General features: G+C 38.0%; 1 protein-coding gene across 1 annotated transcript in view; it reads left to right on the forward strand.

Moving 5' to 3' along the window:
* The window catches only part of LOC122793178 (guanylate-binding protein 1-like), a 2019684-nt gene that overhangs the window by 1731745 nt on the left and 271181 nt on the right, over window positions 1–16758 (forward strand). The window lies entirely within an intron of this gene.

Here is a 16758-nt window from a genome sequence, read left to right on the forward strand (position 1 = left end):
ATGCCTTTTACACAGGCAAGACAGATCAGAAGCTTAAAGATCGTATACTACGACACCTAAGAGATATTCAACAAAAGGAACCAAATAATGCACTAGCAGTGCATACAACACAACATCCGACACATTCCTTCTTTTTTAAAGCAATTGAAACTGTTATCCGGACTAATAGAGGAGGAGATGTCCATAATCGAACTGAACTACGTGAAATATCTTGGATAATAAATAAGAGAGTAAATCGTCCCCCTGGACTAAACACCATAGTCCCATTGAAACCTATACTAAAAACCAGAAGGAATACTATTACAACTCAGAATCACTAGACTTATAATTTATTCATGTTTATTTAGATCAAACTAACACTTTTATTCATTTTTCCTTTTAGCTGACATTATGATATAATAACAATGAATATATTACGTTTTTTAAGTTTCGCTAGGATACAAGCATATTAATAGGTTTAATAAGCATAATAATATTCAGCTATTAAATACATATTTAATTTTGATATGGAAAGTGCTTTAGATCTGAATATTGCTTTAATAAGGATGCATGCATATTTTAGTTTCACAACAGTGATAGTTTACAACAGGTATATTTGGACATTGTTTTCTATCAAGGCAGTGAATAGGGACATCATTCCATATATTTATATATCTAGAGATTGTTTAGAGAATAATGGACTCTCTATATGCAGTAGAAGGATATAAAATTGTAAAGTGCAGTTATGCATTTTTGTGCTGACGGAAGCAGGGTTGACATAGTGACCATGCTTTTGGTTGTGTCAGTAATATTCAATAGTCTGGTAGTTATAGATAAGAATTGTTTCGTATATCTGATGAAGTAGATAACTGCAAAAGAAGATTATATATATAAAAATTCCAGAAAGGTAACCTGTTAGTTAAAGTTAATTATAGTAAGTTTATATTTGACAAACAAAGAAAAATAAATAATGGAAACAAATGCCTTCGAAAAACTTTTAAAAAGCTAGTATTACACTTTGGCCACTGGATGGCAGCAAAGCGGAAACAGGGAAGCCATGCGACAATAAAAGTAATGGAAAAAAATGCTTTTGAAAAAACTTTTAAAAAGCTAGTACCACACTTTGGCCATTGGATGGCAGCAAAGTGGAATCAGGGAAGCCATGTAAAATTAAATCCATTGGAATGATACATTCGGCATTTATAGCCAGTAAGAAAACAGGCAGATAACTGCATATTAGCATATAGCTGAAGTAGGATGGGCCAACATAGTATATTAGCATATTTTGGCGCCAATTTTAAATCATAGCTATTGGCTACTTAGTAATGCAAAGAAAGATTATTGGATATTCTAATAAGGAATAAGAGTGAATTGACATGATTGGTTTAGAAGTCAATTGATTTAAACCTTATTGGTTAGTTTTTAGTATAAATATTAAGCATTGCTACCAAAAGATAACGATCTGAAGAAGGATAAATAGCCGAAAGCACTTATCATTTTAGCACTATGGAATTTTAATGCTGTTTTTACTTTTTTCATTAAATTTGCTTGCTGTTTGACACAGGACTCTATCATGGTGGATTTTTGCTGTGGTGGAATACCAGAGGTCTTCTTCTGTGTTTGCTTCAGTTTTTAATGGATAGTTAATGTCTCCCAGGATGATGGATTTTTTATTTATATGAAGTTCATCCAGTGAATTTAACACATGGACATGTTTTTCAGGGGTTATTAAGGGAGTTGTAACATGCTATAATCTAATAGCTGGTTTTGTTTAGGCTGAGATGAAGTTCAGCAGGTTTGCTTAATGAGTCTCTGGGAATCTGTCTTGGGGAAATATGATCTTTAGCACATATGGATACTCCATAGCAGTTCCTATTGCATCAAAAGGCATGGCAGGAGCAAATCCCTGGTATAGAAAATGTGTTTTCAGCACTCTTAAACCAGGCTTTAGTAATAATGTACACATGACTGTGCTCTAAATGCAGAAGGGCTTCAAAGTCACTTTGTTACTTAGACTTCAAGCATTGAGTTGCACCACATTGATATTGTCTGATGCTTTGTTTGCTGTGTTTTTTTAGGTTGTAAGGCCCATTAGCTAGATTCTGTCTAAAAAAGGCACTGTTGTGACAGCAAATCTTTAGCTAGTATGAGCAATCTTAGGAGTGAGATTTGAAAGCTATACTTGGCAAAGCAAAATAGATTTGTGCAGGAGTTCATCTCATGCTGACTCATGCTAGATCCCCTGAAATGACACCATTTACTGAGCCAATTGTTGCATTCAGTCATATTTTCCTTGTACCTCATTCTTGGTGAATCTGGGGATTCCACTAAATACCAGAGTATTCCCTGAACTTTTAACATGCTTGGAGAGCTTGGAAATTGACTGTAAGTATTTTCATTAAGGTTCTGCATGCCAGATACATGAGCCACCATGATTTTACAGTCATATATTTTCGTCTTGAGGGTCTTAAAAGCCCTTTGTTGGACAGATTGATACTGGAAGGACAATTTGCTATCACCCTGTTTTTGTCCCGCATTGAACTCTGTGTGTCCAGTTGAGTCTGTGTGTCTTACTATGAAGTCACCAACCAAGTCTTTGTGTCTTTCTATGAAGTCACCAATCACCAGTACATTATTGTTAGTGGATGATTTAAGTGTACTTGGTGTGGGGTGATTTTTTTTCCTGGTGACTCTCAATTGTAGGTGTAGCAATGTGCATTCTAGTGATTTTAATTTTCACTGAAACCTGGACTTGTTTGACCTTGGAGGCTTAGGCGGTGATATTTTACAGCCTCAGCATGTGATAATTTTCCATATATTTGTGTGGAGTGCTATGGAGGGTATGTATTGCTCATAGACTTTGTTTTTTAGAAGACAGTTCCCTCCATCTAGTTAAATATTTGTATCCCTGTGTCCCTAATGGACAACAGCAGCCAGTGAATACTTGATATGTACAAGCCTATATCATAGTAATAAAATTGCTGGGGGTACAACACATGGTAGGGTACTGCGGTGGTGGTGCTGCGGTAACGTTGTCACCTCATAGCAAGATGTTGTCCCGTTCGATTCTCAGTTAGAGCGTCTTCTGTGTGGAGGCATGCGTGAATGGGGCGTTCCTTCGTTGAAGGTTGTGCGTCAGGGCTGGTAACTCGGCACGTAAAAATCCACTACCAAAAATTTAGCGGACCGGAGTTCTGCTGAGGCGACCCCTAACCGGGATAAAAGCCGAAAGACACAAACAAACAAAACTAACACATGGTAGGCATGTTTTGTTAAATTTGGGGTAAGCTTGGCTAGGCTTAAAATAGCTGTTAGGCCGATCGTCTAGTAACCACCTATGACCCTGTAAGTATTATGAGGCTGGCAAATGAGGGAAGACAGTCTGGCTAACCTTCCATTTAGTCCAAATGTGTAGAAATTTGGGGAAATAAGACTTAATCTGAATTTTATTATAAGACTTATCTGGTTATTTGAAGTATAATACTTAACTAATGCAAGTGCTCTACAAAGTTTAAAGCATCTTGCAGTAACATAACTTGGTTCTATGTAACAAGGTGGCTCCTTTAGCACAGCCTGCAAATGATATGGCTCTGGGTTTGCTAGGAATAAAACTTCAATCAAAGTGCCTCCATCGAGTGAGTGCAGGTTTTTGTGGTGCTGCAAAACGTGCAGCTCACAGTAATAAAGCTGAGAACGATTTAAACAAACCAATGAAAAAACAACTTTTGGCTCCATCCAGTACTGCTACCTTTCTAGAAATAGTGGGTGATTAGCCTTTCTCATGGTCTAGTTACCACTGTCTCTCAGAATGCATACATACCTGGCTAAACATTGCCCTATCTGTAACTATAAGTAGCAGAAATGGAGGGACAACTAGCAGCTTAAGTAAAAGGGAACAGTATAATTGATAAATTTAGTCAGTTGACTGAACAATTTAATACAAGTCAATGAAGATGAAATAAGTGAACAAAAATATGCTTAAATGCTACTGAAAATAGTAGAAACAGTTAAAATGATTATAAAATAGATTTAACACAGGGAAGCAAGACATCAATTAAAGAATGATGTTAGGCAACTGTTCAAACAAAATACTTCAATTCCAGTAAGGGGAAACAAAACAAAATAAGCAAAACTTTTTTAAATAGCACTAAAAAGTGTATCAATAGGCGATAATAAATGCAGAAGAAATAATGGTACTTTACTGATGTATATCCTTAACTTGAGGTCAAAATTCAACTTTTCACTTTTCCAACTTGTGTAGACTGTGGGTCTTGTAAAAAAAAACATGCATGATCCAAAAAGAGGTGTGCTCCTAATGAGGGAGTTCTGAACTCTAAACAGCCATGTTGTTGTAGTCAAATATGATTTTCCTGATTCTGTCTTCCAAAACAGAGTCTTTGAGTTTTGTTTCATTTGATTGCCATATTGATAAACTGCAATATGTGCAAGTTCTGTTTACACTTGCAGTGTGTTGCTGTTTTCCATGTGGTTGAGCAGCGATGGAGTTGGTATGTTTAAATAAAGGAGGTGTAGTCCCGAAAAGGGTGTTGCAAGAAACAAATAGTACTTTTTTTATGACATCAACTTCAGTTCACCTTGTGAGTATTTCAGATAGTTTACATTAACAGTTTTGCTATTGAGGGTGATGTATCTACTTTCATAAGGGTCCCAATAGATGAACGTACACAGGTGCCTCAACGGGACTATATTAGCTCGCTGAAAGTTATTTTCAGAGAATACCCTTTTGCAGGGCCGGCCTTAGCTGAAATGGCGCCCTAGGCAAAGTACAACTACGGCGCCCCTTAAGCCCCACCCACACCATACTAATGAACACCTGTATAAACCACACCCACAGATAGGCCACTCCCCAAGGTGGCCACTCCAGTCATTTCCTTCAGTTATTTAAATGCATAGGAGAAAAGATACCTTGTAGTGTAGGTAAACTGCAAGTGAATGATGGTGGAATTTTCCTTTAATAAACCCGCTTTATCAGTTGTTCCTTCACACATATTTTACTATGAAAGTCATGTCCTCAGAAAATAGAAGCCCATGTGCCTTGTTTCAAAGGGTTGCTTAAATTAAACAGTTTAATTTACTTTGGGGTAGGTGAGTGAGTCTTACAGCTCAGTGAAAGTAGAATAGCAACTTCTCTCCTCCCTGTATACAGTAGCTTAAGCTAGAGTAGCCCAAACACAGATAGCCATTTGCTAAACAATACAGTCTCACAATGAAAACAGACTTAGCATGAGCAGTAAACTTCTCCACCATTAAATGGCATGAAAACCTACATTCATAGAAAATGCATCTGGCCAGTGGAGGATTAAGTTTATCTTTGGGCTGTTTTCAAGAGAGTCTCCTTGCACACATTTTTAGGGTCATGCATAGATGTATCTTTGATTCACCTTCCTGATTGTAGTAAATTATATTCCTTGTATAATATCAGTGCCACTTGTTAGAAAGTGTTTTAAATTGCAGTTTAACATTTTTTTAATAGGCAGTGAAACCAAATGTATAAACCAAAAATGACAACCCTATCATTTCAGAAAATTTCAACCATGAAACGCCATTACAATCCACCAATATCAATTAATACACAATCTCGGCAGAAGTAAAATATTCTGAATAATTCCACATTAAAAAAATCCGTAACTAATGAAGAGGTTGTTACTGGCAAGTAACTTTACACCTCAATGTTTAATCTACGAATCCAATGCCTGTTGCCCTTGAAGAATTAATTGCCTATATTGCAATTAAAAACATGATAAACTGGTAATATTGCAATAGGAAATTACTAAAACTGACAGGTGCATAGTTACTAGATATCTCATACAAAGGAGGACGCACTCAGGAGTTTAACCCCTCCCGCTTTTAATGCACCAAATAATCTGCAGTCATATGGGTGCTACAATGTCAGCACTTCATCTACATGGTGTGAGAGTAGAATCCACAGCCTTCTGCACCAAAGGCAATTATGCTACTAACACTGCATTCAAATTCTACAGCAGAGTCTACCATTTGATAAACAAAACAGTCAGTTGCACACTGAAAATAGACTTAGCGTGAGCAGCAGTAAACTTTCTTCCTTTGAAGCTCACAATTCCATGAAAATGACCTGAAACTCTTAATCCCTTAAAAATGCACTACAACTCAGTTCCCTAAAAATAAACTCAAACTCATTTCTGTCAGCAGTCTGGTAGTTGGTGTAGAGCAGTGGTTCCCAAACCTTTATGGACAGAGACTCACTTATAAAAATGGTAATTTTTCTTTACCCACTGCCCACATCAGCATGTGTGAATGTGAAACACTCATGGGACTCCTTAAAGAAGGCGCCGCCACCAAGCAGTGTTTTTTCGGGATTAAAAGGGCCCATGCAAACTACTCATACTTTATTACAGAGCCAGATCATGGTCAAATGGGACCCTAGGCATGGTAATATATTGGAGGTCCCTCCCTAAGCAGCCCCTCTTACAGCAGCCCCCTCCCCAGCCATACCAGTGTTCCATTACTTGGGTATTTCTCCCCAGTTACCATGGACACTGTTCAAACCTATCAGTATGTATACTGTTACTTATTCACTTCTACAACCATTAGATTGTTTGTCTTTTTGGCTTTTCCCAGTTAGGGGTCGCCACAGCGGAACTCCAGTCCACTAATGATTGGCAGTAGATTTTTATGGTGCCAAGTTACCAGCCCAACGGCCAACCTTCAACAAAGGCACGCCCATTCACGCATGTCTTTTGGAGGCCATTCGACCGCGGGGTGGACATGCAGACTCCACACAGAAGGAAAGTAAATAAAAGTTTAAGCAGCAGTCACCACACTCCAACAGTAGTAAAACGATCCTTTATTTCCAAGTTCCACACGTAAATAGTAAATAGTACTGAAAAGTACTTAAAAACACAAAGACAGGCAAATAGATAAATTGTGTTAAGTGCTTTTCTTCCGGATTTTATCCGGACTGCACAGAAGGCACTCCAGCTGAGAATTGAACAGGAGAACCTCTTGCTGTGAAACAACAACGCTACCGCTGTACCACCGTGACTACACTATACAAAATGCAAAACCACCGATAGCCATTTGCTGAACAGTACAGTCTGGCAATGAAAACAGACTTAGCAAGACAGTAAACTTCACTGCCATTGAAACAGCATTAAAACTCACATTCAAATAAATTGCATTTGGCCAGTGAAGAATTAGGTTTACCTTTGGACTGTTTTAAAACTGTAGGCTCCTTGAACACATTTTTATGGTCATGCAGACATCTATGTGCTCTTTGATTCACCTTCCTGATTGTATTAAATATTCCTTGTATAATAAGGCACCACTTGTTGGTGTGTTTTAACTTTGTATCTTTGTGGTTTAAATTTGTAGTTTTGAACATTTTTCTAGTAAGCAATGAAACAAAATGCATGGCTCAATTATGACAAAACTGCCCATTTCAGAATGTTTTAACCATAAAAGGCCACTCAAACTTAAGAGATTTGTAAATAATGAAAAGGCTGTTACTGGCAAACAACTTTACATGTCAATGTTTCATCTACAAATTCAATGCCTGCTGCTCTTTAAGAATTAATTACCTACGTTACATAAAGAAAAAGAAAAAACTGGTAATACTACAATAAGGAATGACTGAGAAACCGACAAGTCTATAGTCACTAGGCATCTTAAACAAAGGAGGACACACTCAGGAATGCAGAACCACTATCCCCTCTTAAAATGCACCAAATAATTGGTAAGTAGGGCATTACATACCATGCCTCCATACCTCCCAACCTCTTAGCACAAGAGAGCTGGACAAAGCCTAAAATATTGTGGGGGGGACACAAAAGCCCCAAAAGAGGGACAGATTATAAATATTGCTGTTATAGACTTAGAAAGTTGCTAGGATAATATAATTTATCTTAGCAGGCATTGTCTAAAAGAAATGAAAACAGAAACTCAAGTGTATGACATTTAATTTCAGTATTTTAGTGATTTTCCAGAAATCCACACATTTTATGTGGAATAGGCAAAAATGAGGCAAGAATCTGGACAGTCTGCAAACATCTGGACAGTTGAAAGGTATGCATACCTCTCAACATCTTAATGCAAACAATTTGCACAAAGCCTAAAATAACATGAATGCAACGGCCAAAAAATAGGGACAGTGAAGTAGTACTCTTTTTAACTGAGAAAGTTACTAGAATAACAGGAGTTGTATTAGCATGTATTTTGTGAAGGATGCGAAGTTTGAAACTCGTATACATGCCATTTCGTGACTTCAGTCCTCCCTGACTTGCCAGAAAACCACAAATTTTATGAGAAACAGACAAACTATAATGCTAAATCTGAACACTTGAAAAGGTATGTTAAACACACACTTACTCTCTCACATAGCAACACACACACACACACACACACACACACACACACACACACACACACACACACACACACACACACACACACATACCTTCTCTTTCATACAGCAATTAACTAGTTTAAATTCCACACACTCCTACTCTACTCTCTCTCATACAACAGACACACGTTTCTCTCCCATACAGAACCAACTGAAACCGCTAGTTTAAATTATACATACACACACACACACACACACACACAAACACACACACACACACACACACACACACACACACACACACACACACACACACCTACCTTCTCTCTGTTCTCACATAGCAGGCTGGCATTTGAAGCCAATCGTTTCTTGGTATTGTAGCAACATAATCAACCCAGTCTGGTCTCATTGCAGCACTTCTAGGAGACATTTAATACCAAAGGACTTAGGATTTTACATCCGGTGAACTGCGCTATTTAATTAATTTTAATAACTGAAAGGTACAAAGGCAAAGCACTTAATGTTCAATGTACATATTGCATTTAGTTCAGTTTGTAAAGCAGACAGTGAAATTAGAATTAAAAAATGTCTCATCAGTAAGACCACTGGAAATGTGTTTAAGAATATCATAGACAAAAAAAATCATAGACATTTCAGACTTTCCACTTGCGTTGCATCACACAATTAATACTATAACATTTCACTCAGTGTAGAATAGTGCTGAACTCCTGATCCTGTAAACAGCTGTCTTGTATTTTGGAATTAGATTAGAATGCTACATAACACAGGTACCGAAAAAGCATTACTGCCATTGTTTTTGAAAGGCCATTGTCTAAACTATGCATATATTTAATCTTGCTTTGTGGGGTATATCTATTTCAATGAATGTACATTCATTCAGTTTGTACAACAAAATTATATAAATATGCCTTAGTGGCGTATGACCCAAATTATGTTGCATTTTAGTGAAACAGTTGATGAAAAGCTCATACAACTGATCATGGGCCAAGAACACAGCAAAACATTTTTGTAAACACTAATACTATTAGCTGACTTTTGTAAAACATGCTAAAGTTTTTTTTTTTTCAAAAATACAGGCTAAAGGCTCCATAAGGCACCACATGAGACTTACTCTACGAGTCATAGGGCAGGATTCAGGAAGCCTCCGTGTAAGAGTTATAACTCTTACACGGAGGCTGCAGTTAAACGGTGTGATGTCAGCATGTCATGCATATGCATGAGGTGCATGAGGCATGCTGAATCACACTGTAAGTCTTACACGGTCCGTGTAAGACAGTAGGGGGCGTGTCCTTAGGCTAAGCCCTGCAAGCGGACACGCCCCCGGAAGTCTAGAATGGCAGAAAGTAAACACCCACGAGAGAGGCCATGGAAATGTGAATAAACACACTACACAACACATGCCCCCACAGACCAGCAATGTAAAATGTAAAAAGTGAACAGATGTTATAAAATGTAAAATGAAAACTTTTTTATTTTTTTTTAAAACCCCGTAAATGTTTGCTAATGCGTGCGCTCGTGTGCATGGGTGTGCTACTAGCGCAACTGCAGTTAGCAATCAGTGGAAAAGGATATAAGAACTAAATATGCAAAGTAAGCCAAGAAGTAATAACATAGCGGTAGAGTTTTTGGCTTAAGAGCAGGCAGGCAAGGTTCGAGCCCACACAACATCCTTTTTATTTTTGTAAATAAGCACTAAAAAGGCCCCTGACAGTATTGTACAAACGTAAAAGTATTTCGTTTTGTAAAATGGAATGAAATGGATCATATATTTTCAAGTAATACAATAATAAAAATATTTAGAAATGTACTGATAGCTAAGCTGCTGTCAAACAAGGTGAGACAGAGTGCCCGTAGCTGAGTAGTGTTTCAAAGGCTGCAAATTGCTTGCCCATAGCTAAGCACTGGTTTAACAGGCTCAAACTGTGTGCAACTAGCTGTGCTTAGCTTAACATGCGTGTTAATAGCCAATTAAGGTTTAACCCAGTGCACACCGTTTGCGCGGAGGTGCGCGCCCACAAGCTAACCGCTGGGCAACGTTAAGCAAGCTGTATCAAAAGTGCCTTTACACAGACACACCCCTCAGCCTGTTTAGACAGTCATAAAAATTAAAAATCAGTGGTCAGATTTGAACTCAGGATACCATGCACTAGAGTCAAGGTACTAAACCACTAAGCCATGACAGCAGTACTTAGAAGTGCAGAAATAGCATATATATAGGATGTAATCCAAACTGGAGCATGATAAAGCAGTTTCTGTGAAGTTGATACAATTCCAAAACGGCCAATCATAGAAATGTGCGGGAAAAGCGGCATATATAAGCCCCATAGGCGGGAATACACAGCATAAACGATTGTAGAATAGACCTGCAGGCAGAATGAGTGGAGTAGGGGAGGGACGTTGCTTTCGAGCACAGCGGTGGGGCGTTGAGGAGTCCAGATACATGGTCTGGCTCCTAGTTCATCATCATGAGGCCCAACTCATGCAGGGCCAGGTCTCATGGGGAGCATACAGGGCGGAGGCATGGGACCAGTTGGCTCATGATCTCACCAGTGCTACTGGGATTCCACGTACCGGTGAGCAGGTTCGTCACCACCATGCGGACCTGAAGTGACGCAAACAAGACCAGATGACCCAATGGATCCAGGAGGCCCGGGATATGCCCAACGCCCCACTACTGAGTAAGTTACATTTTTACCTATGTATGTAAGGAATTCAACTAGCTGATACCATGGAGATGTGTATTCCAATATTACTTGTTTTGTATTACAGCTGCAGGTGTCTGCTCTGCGAATCGCAGGGCACATGACAGCAGGCTGGTGCGGCTGCGCCACAATGCAGGTTAGTAACCCCACCTAGTACTTGTAAATAAATATTTTAGTGTAGCACTCAGCAGAACACTGCAGTGTATTCATTAAAAGTAATTGAATGTGCAAGCAACAAGTGAAAGTGTGCAGGAATGGCTGCATCAAGTTCATCAGTATGTAAGTGAAACTGGAAATATAATTGATAGAAATAAATAGTTCTGTAAAACAGATGTCCCACCATTAATTAAACGTAGTATAACCTGCAGTAGTCTCAAGAGTACAGCTTCAGAAGCTGAGTTAATTACATGTGAGATATATCCCCTGCTGAAATGCTGAATCATGACAGAAGTGAGGCTGCTGGAAAGTGTTTGAATCACCACAGGTCTAATATGTGAACAAAGCCTAGAAGTACCAACCTGAACTGTGAAATAGCAGGATGTGTGAGAGTGACAGAAAGGGTCATGTATCAATAAATAAAGTATTAATAACTCCTGAATATATAAGCCTCAGTGTGGTTCTACAGAACTAAATGCATGTGGGAATTAAAAATTAACATCCCAAACTGATTTCAGTGTGTCTGAATCTTGAATGTTTAAGCCAAAATCTGTATATGGTGATCACAGTCAACAATTTTCAGATAGAATGAATGATTGTCTGACATACTAAACATCCATAGTTGTCCCCTGCCCTGTCATCAAAATGTAGCAGGATGATGTATCTGATCAAAATGTAGCAGGATGATGTATCTGATCAAATTCAAAATAACTATATCTTCTCTCTTCGGTTGATTAAAATATTTACTGCACTATACCTAAAGCCATCTTTGACTCTAGTACTCTCTATTTTCCCCTTTCCCTACCTAAAGTACTGTCTCTATTATCCCTAGCCTCTATTCATAGTTCCCACACCTCATGCTTATAGTATCTCTCCTGCCTGACTCTTATTCCTTTTAGTTCTTCTGATCTTTACCATTCTGCTATTGCTAGTTCTCTCTGTCCCTGTGCTCTGCATTAACACCTTCGCTACTCTCCTGCCTCCCTTGTACCTTTTCAGGGAACTGTTTCCCTTGAGCTGAAACTACTCTTTGTCCTCCTACTACTAGTTAAACTGACTATCTCCCTGTATCCAGACCTACTCTCCTAGGATTGCTTCTTTCTGATTGTTTTCCACTCCTCTCCCCTGCTCTCTCACTAATTGTGTGTGCCCCGCTTCGCTCCCCTCCCTACCCCCAATTCCCACCCACCCCCAGGGGTCCTCAACTTATACCTCACTAAACACTCCCCCTATCATCTCAACCAATCTCCTTCCAACAAACTAGACCTCCCCCTCATCTTTTACCACACTTCCCCCTCCACTCTATAATATCATATCCTCCCACCTTTTGACACCTAACTACAACACTATTTCTTAAAATCTACTATACCTTATCTCTTCTATCCTTCTCCCTCAAAGCACTTTAATAACCAAACGTATATTACATTCTTCCTACTTTCTATCCAATACCTACTCATTTCCTATCTTATACTGACTATTCACCTTCCTAAATTTCTATACACACATTCTCCTTGTATCCCTTCATCATACAGTATTACTGTGCTATCTCTACCTAACTATTCTTTCTAAACAACCTACCTTAGGCCCTCATCTCCTCACTATAATGTCTATAACTTTAAAACCCTTTCTCATCTATGCTCTACTTGCAATTATTACTTTAGCCTCTCTCTCTCTATCATACCATATCACCTCATTGCAATTCAAAACTTTCTATGAACAAAACCTTCACATAAAGCAAACCTTACCATCATCTACCTTTAGCTCCCTTAAACATAGTAACATTACCTGTTCTTCCAACTATTTACTGCCAAAATATCATAGGGTTTCTCACACTACCCCCAACTCTAACAAAAGAGTCCTTAGTATTTGTCTCAAACTGCTTAAACTACTATTAACGCACCATCAGCAACTCCTCTTACACGGTGACATTCATCCTAATCCTGGTCCTTCTACCATTAACAATCATAACCAAAACTTTAACTCTTCTCCTCTTCCTGCATCAAGTACTAGAACTAAAAATTCCCTTCTAATAGCTCATATTAACATCAGAAGTTTGAATAACAAAATCCACCATTTACATGCACTCCTTCACTTGCATTCATTTGATATATTATGTGTAACAGAAACATGGCTAAAACCCTCCACTCTAGATCAGGAAATCACCCCTCCTGGCTATAACATACTTAGAAATGACCGTATAAAAAAGAAAGGAGGCGGTATAGCCATTATTTATAAATCAAACCTACTAGTTTCCCAATTTAATGACATTCCATCAACAAGCTCTAAAACAGAAATCTTATCTATCAAACTACAGATAAACAACAATAAAGCAATCTATCTAATATGTATGTACCTTCCCCCTGGCAACAATACCCAAACACTAGAAAGCCTACTTAGTCCCCTGTCCAGTCAACTACCCCAAGAAACCATAATACTTGGTGACTTCAACATTGATTGGAAAACCTGTGCAGACCATCAACCTACTAACCATATTAATCTCCATGGTTACTCTCAATTAATAACAACTACAACTAGAACACATAAACCAAATAAGAAAGAAACAATTCTGGACTGGATTCTAATTAATAATGCCCACACTTACTATACTGCAGGTACACTTCCTGACAATATTAGTGATCACACACTTACATATGTGATCAGACAAAAACTGAATATTCCTAATATGCATAAACTTAAAAGATGCCGCTCAAAAAAATTTTTCAACCCTGATAACTTCCTTACAGAATTACAGGCATGTGACTGGTCACCTTTATCTCACCTCGAACTCAATGAAGCAGTTTCCTTCTTTAACACAAAATTTCTGCAAGTCCTGGACTATCATGCTCCATTCCACTCTATTAGGATAAAAGCCAAAACTGCCCCTTGGCTTACTAAGCAAACTAAAGAAAAAATGATACTTAGAAATAAAACCTGGTCCAAATGGAAAGCTACCAAGTCCCCATCTGACCATCTCCTCTATAAACAGTTAAGAAATTCTACCAAAAAAGACACTCTTAGAGACAAAAAGGAATTTTATCTCCACCTTCAACAAACTACACAAAATACCCCTCAAAATTTTGGTCAGGTATAAATAACCTTCTTAAACCAGGTCATTCTACTACTCCTACCCCTCAGGATTTAACCCTAATACCTCTACACTAATCCCAAATGCCTTTAATAACTACTTTACAGAAGCCATTCTAACACTAGCAAACTCTCTACCAACACCTACTCCATCCTCACCTGATATCTCTCTAGCCTCTACTAATCACTTTCAAATCCAACCTGTGTCTTCTTCTATCATATATAAGCTTCTCTCAAAACTAAAACCATGCACACCATCAGCTGACCAGCTCCCTTCTGAATACTTACAAATTGCTGCTAAAGCTATCTCTCACCCAATATCTATTCTAATAAATAGGACCATCTCTGAAAAGAAAATCCCCTCAGTCTGGAAGATATCTCACATAATTCCCTTCATAAAGGAGGCCCTTCTTCCGAATTATCCAACTATCGTCCTATTGCCTTACTGTCCCCATTAGCTAAAATAATGGAAAGGTGTATACATAAACAATTTCTGAATTACCTTCTTCAAAACAACCTTCTAGCTGACTGTCAACATGGTTTTAGACCCCATCACAGTACTACCACTGCCCTTCTGTCTTTTACTGACTCTATAAATAAAAATCGAAACAGTAACCTTCTCTCATCAGCTCTATTTATAGATCTATCAAAAGCTTTTGATATGGTTAACCATAATATACTCCTTGACAAACTTAACAACCTCTCTTTAAGCTCTCAGACTCTAAAATGGTTTAAAAGCTATCTGGAAAATAGACAACAAGCAGTTCTATGGGAAAATAACCTCTCATCTTTACTTCCAGTAAATGTAGGGGTTCCACAAGGATCTATCCTTGGACCCCTTCTTTTCTCAGTATTTATTAATGACCTATACTTGAATTTACCTCAAGCTACCTGCATCCAATATGCAGATGACTCGACATTGATCTGCTCCACAAATACTCCCTCTCTCCAGTCCATCACCCAGACAACCTTTCATAATGTTGAAAAGTGGTTTTTGCAGCATTGCCTCCTCCTTAATCCCAAAAAAACAAAGCTCCTTCTCTTTACTCCTACTAATAAATATCCTACACCTCTCTTTACTATCACCTCCAATAATTCAACCTGCATTAACCCTGATAATACCACTCGACTATTAGGGGTAACCATTGATAACCATCTCAATTTTGATGAACAAATAAATAGTACCATCAAAGCTGTGAATAAAAAATTGGGACACTCTATAGAATTAAACCTTTCCTTACCTCAGCAGCCAGAAAAACCATTGCACAGACTCACCTGCTCTCTACTCTCTTTTATGCTTCGACCATTTATACCACACTCTCTAAAAAGAACATCAATAAACTCTCCACATGTTATAACAGTATAGCAAGATTCATTAATGCAACTCCCTTTAGAACCCACCACTGTTATAACCTGAAACAACTAAATTGGCTAGAACTAAATAACCAATTACTTTACCAACAACTACTTATAACTCATAAAGCCCTTCACTTCCCTGAAAATACTCCAAGTCTGGCTAAACTTATCTCTCCATATAAGAACCTAAACACACTGCGTTCTGCCAACAAGTTTTTAGTATCCATTACTAAATCAAATAACAAAGCTGGAGATGCACTATTTTCTAATTCCATAGGTAAACACTGGAAACTAATCCCTCAAGAAATAGTGACTCTTCAGTCCACCTCTCTCTTCAAAAGACATATAAAAGGACACCTTACTTCTCAATGGCTATGTCCCTGTACCAATCCCGATTAAAAGTATGGCTCAACACACCTTATTATTTTTCTTTTACTCCTGTCTCCTGACTGGCCCTACCTGAAGCTTTCTGAAATTTGAGAGGTGAATACTTAAGTACTCCTAGATCTCTGAATAGCTTTTGTGGATAGATTTTGCTTCTGTTTTTAACTTGTACTTTTTTTTTAAAATGTGATACTCATCCTTTCTTGTACCTTGTATAATTCTACTAAAAAAAAAAATGTTTTTATTCTCTGTTATTTTGTCTTTATTGGAGCTTTTCTCCCCGGGCCTCTACTGTAAACGGATATATATCCAGCTGGACTAGCCCGGTCAACAAATGTAAAATAAAAAAAAAATAAAAATAAATAAATAGTGATGTATCTGTAACAGGTCTAGCATGACAGTCAATTAAAAATCATTTGAAAACTATCACCCACAAGTTAATTGTGTTTCTATTACAAATGTATATCAATGTATAATTTATGAATGTGTCAACATTTTCATTCTCCACCCCACCCTATAATTGCAAATTAAAAAACTCACTAAATATTGGTATGTGAAAATTTCATTAACCATGGACATTTGTCCTGTTGTTTCAAAAATATATGCATGTCCGTTGTTGCATGTGCCCTGTTCATACCTGCAAACCTGATGGCCTGTTGCCATTAATCAACCCTGCATGTTGTTTGATTGTGTATTTCTGTTCAAATAATGCATGTGATATTGATATGCCTGTTG

This window comes from Protopterus annectens, chromosome 1.part0 (assembly GCF_019279795.1).
Source record: "Protopterus annectens isolate FY-2018-M chromosome 1.part0, PAN1.0, whole genome shotgun sequence".
In the NCBI taxonomy this organism is placed as follows: Eukaryota; Metazoa; Chordata; order Ceratodontiformes; family Protopteridae; genus Protopterus; species Protopterus annectens.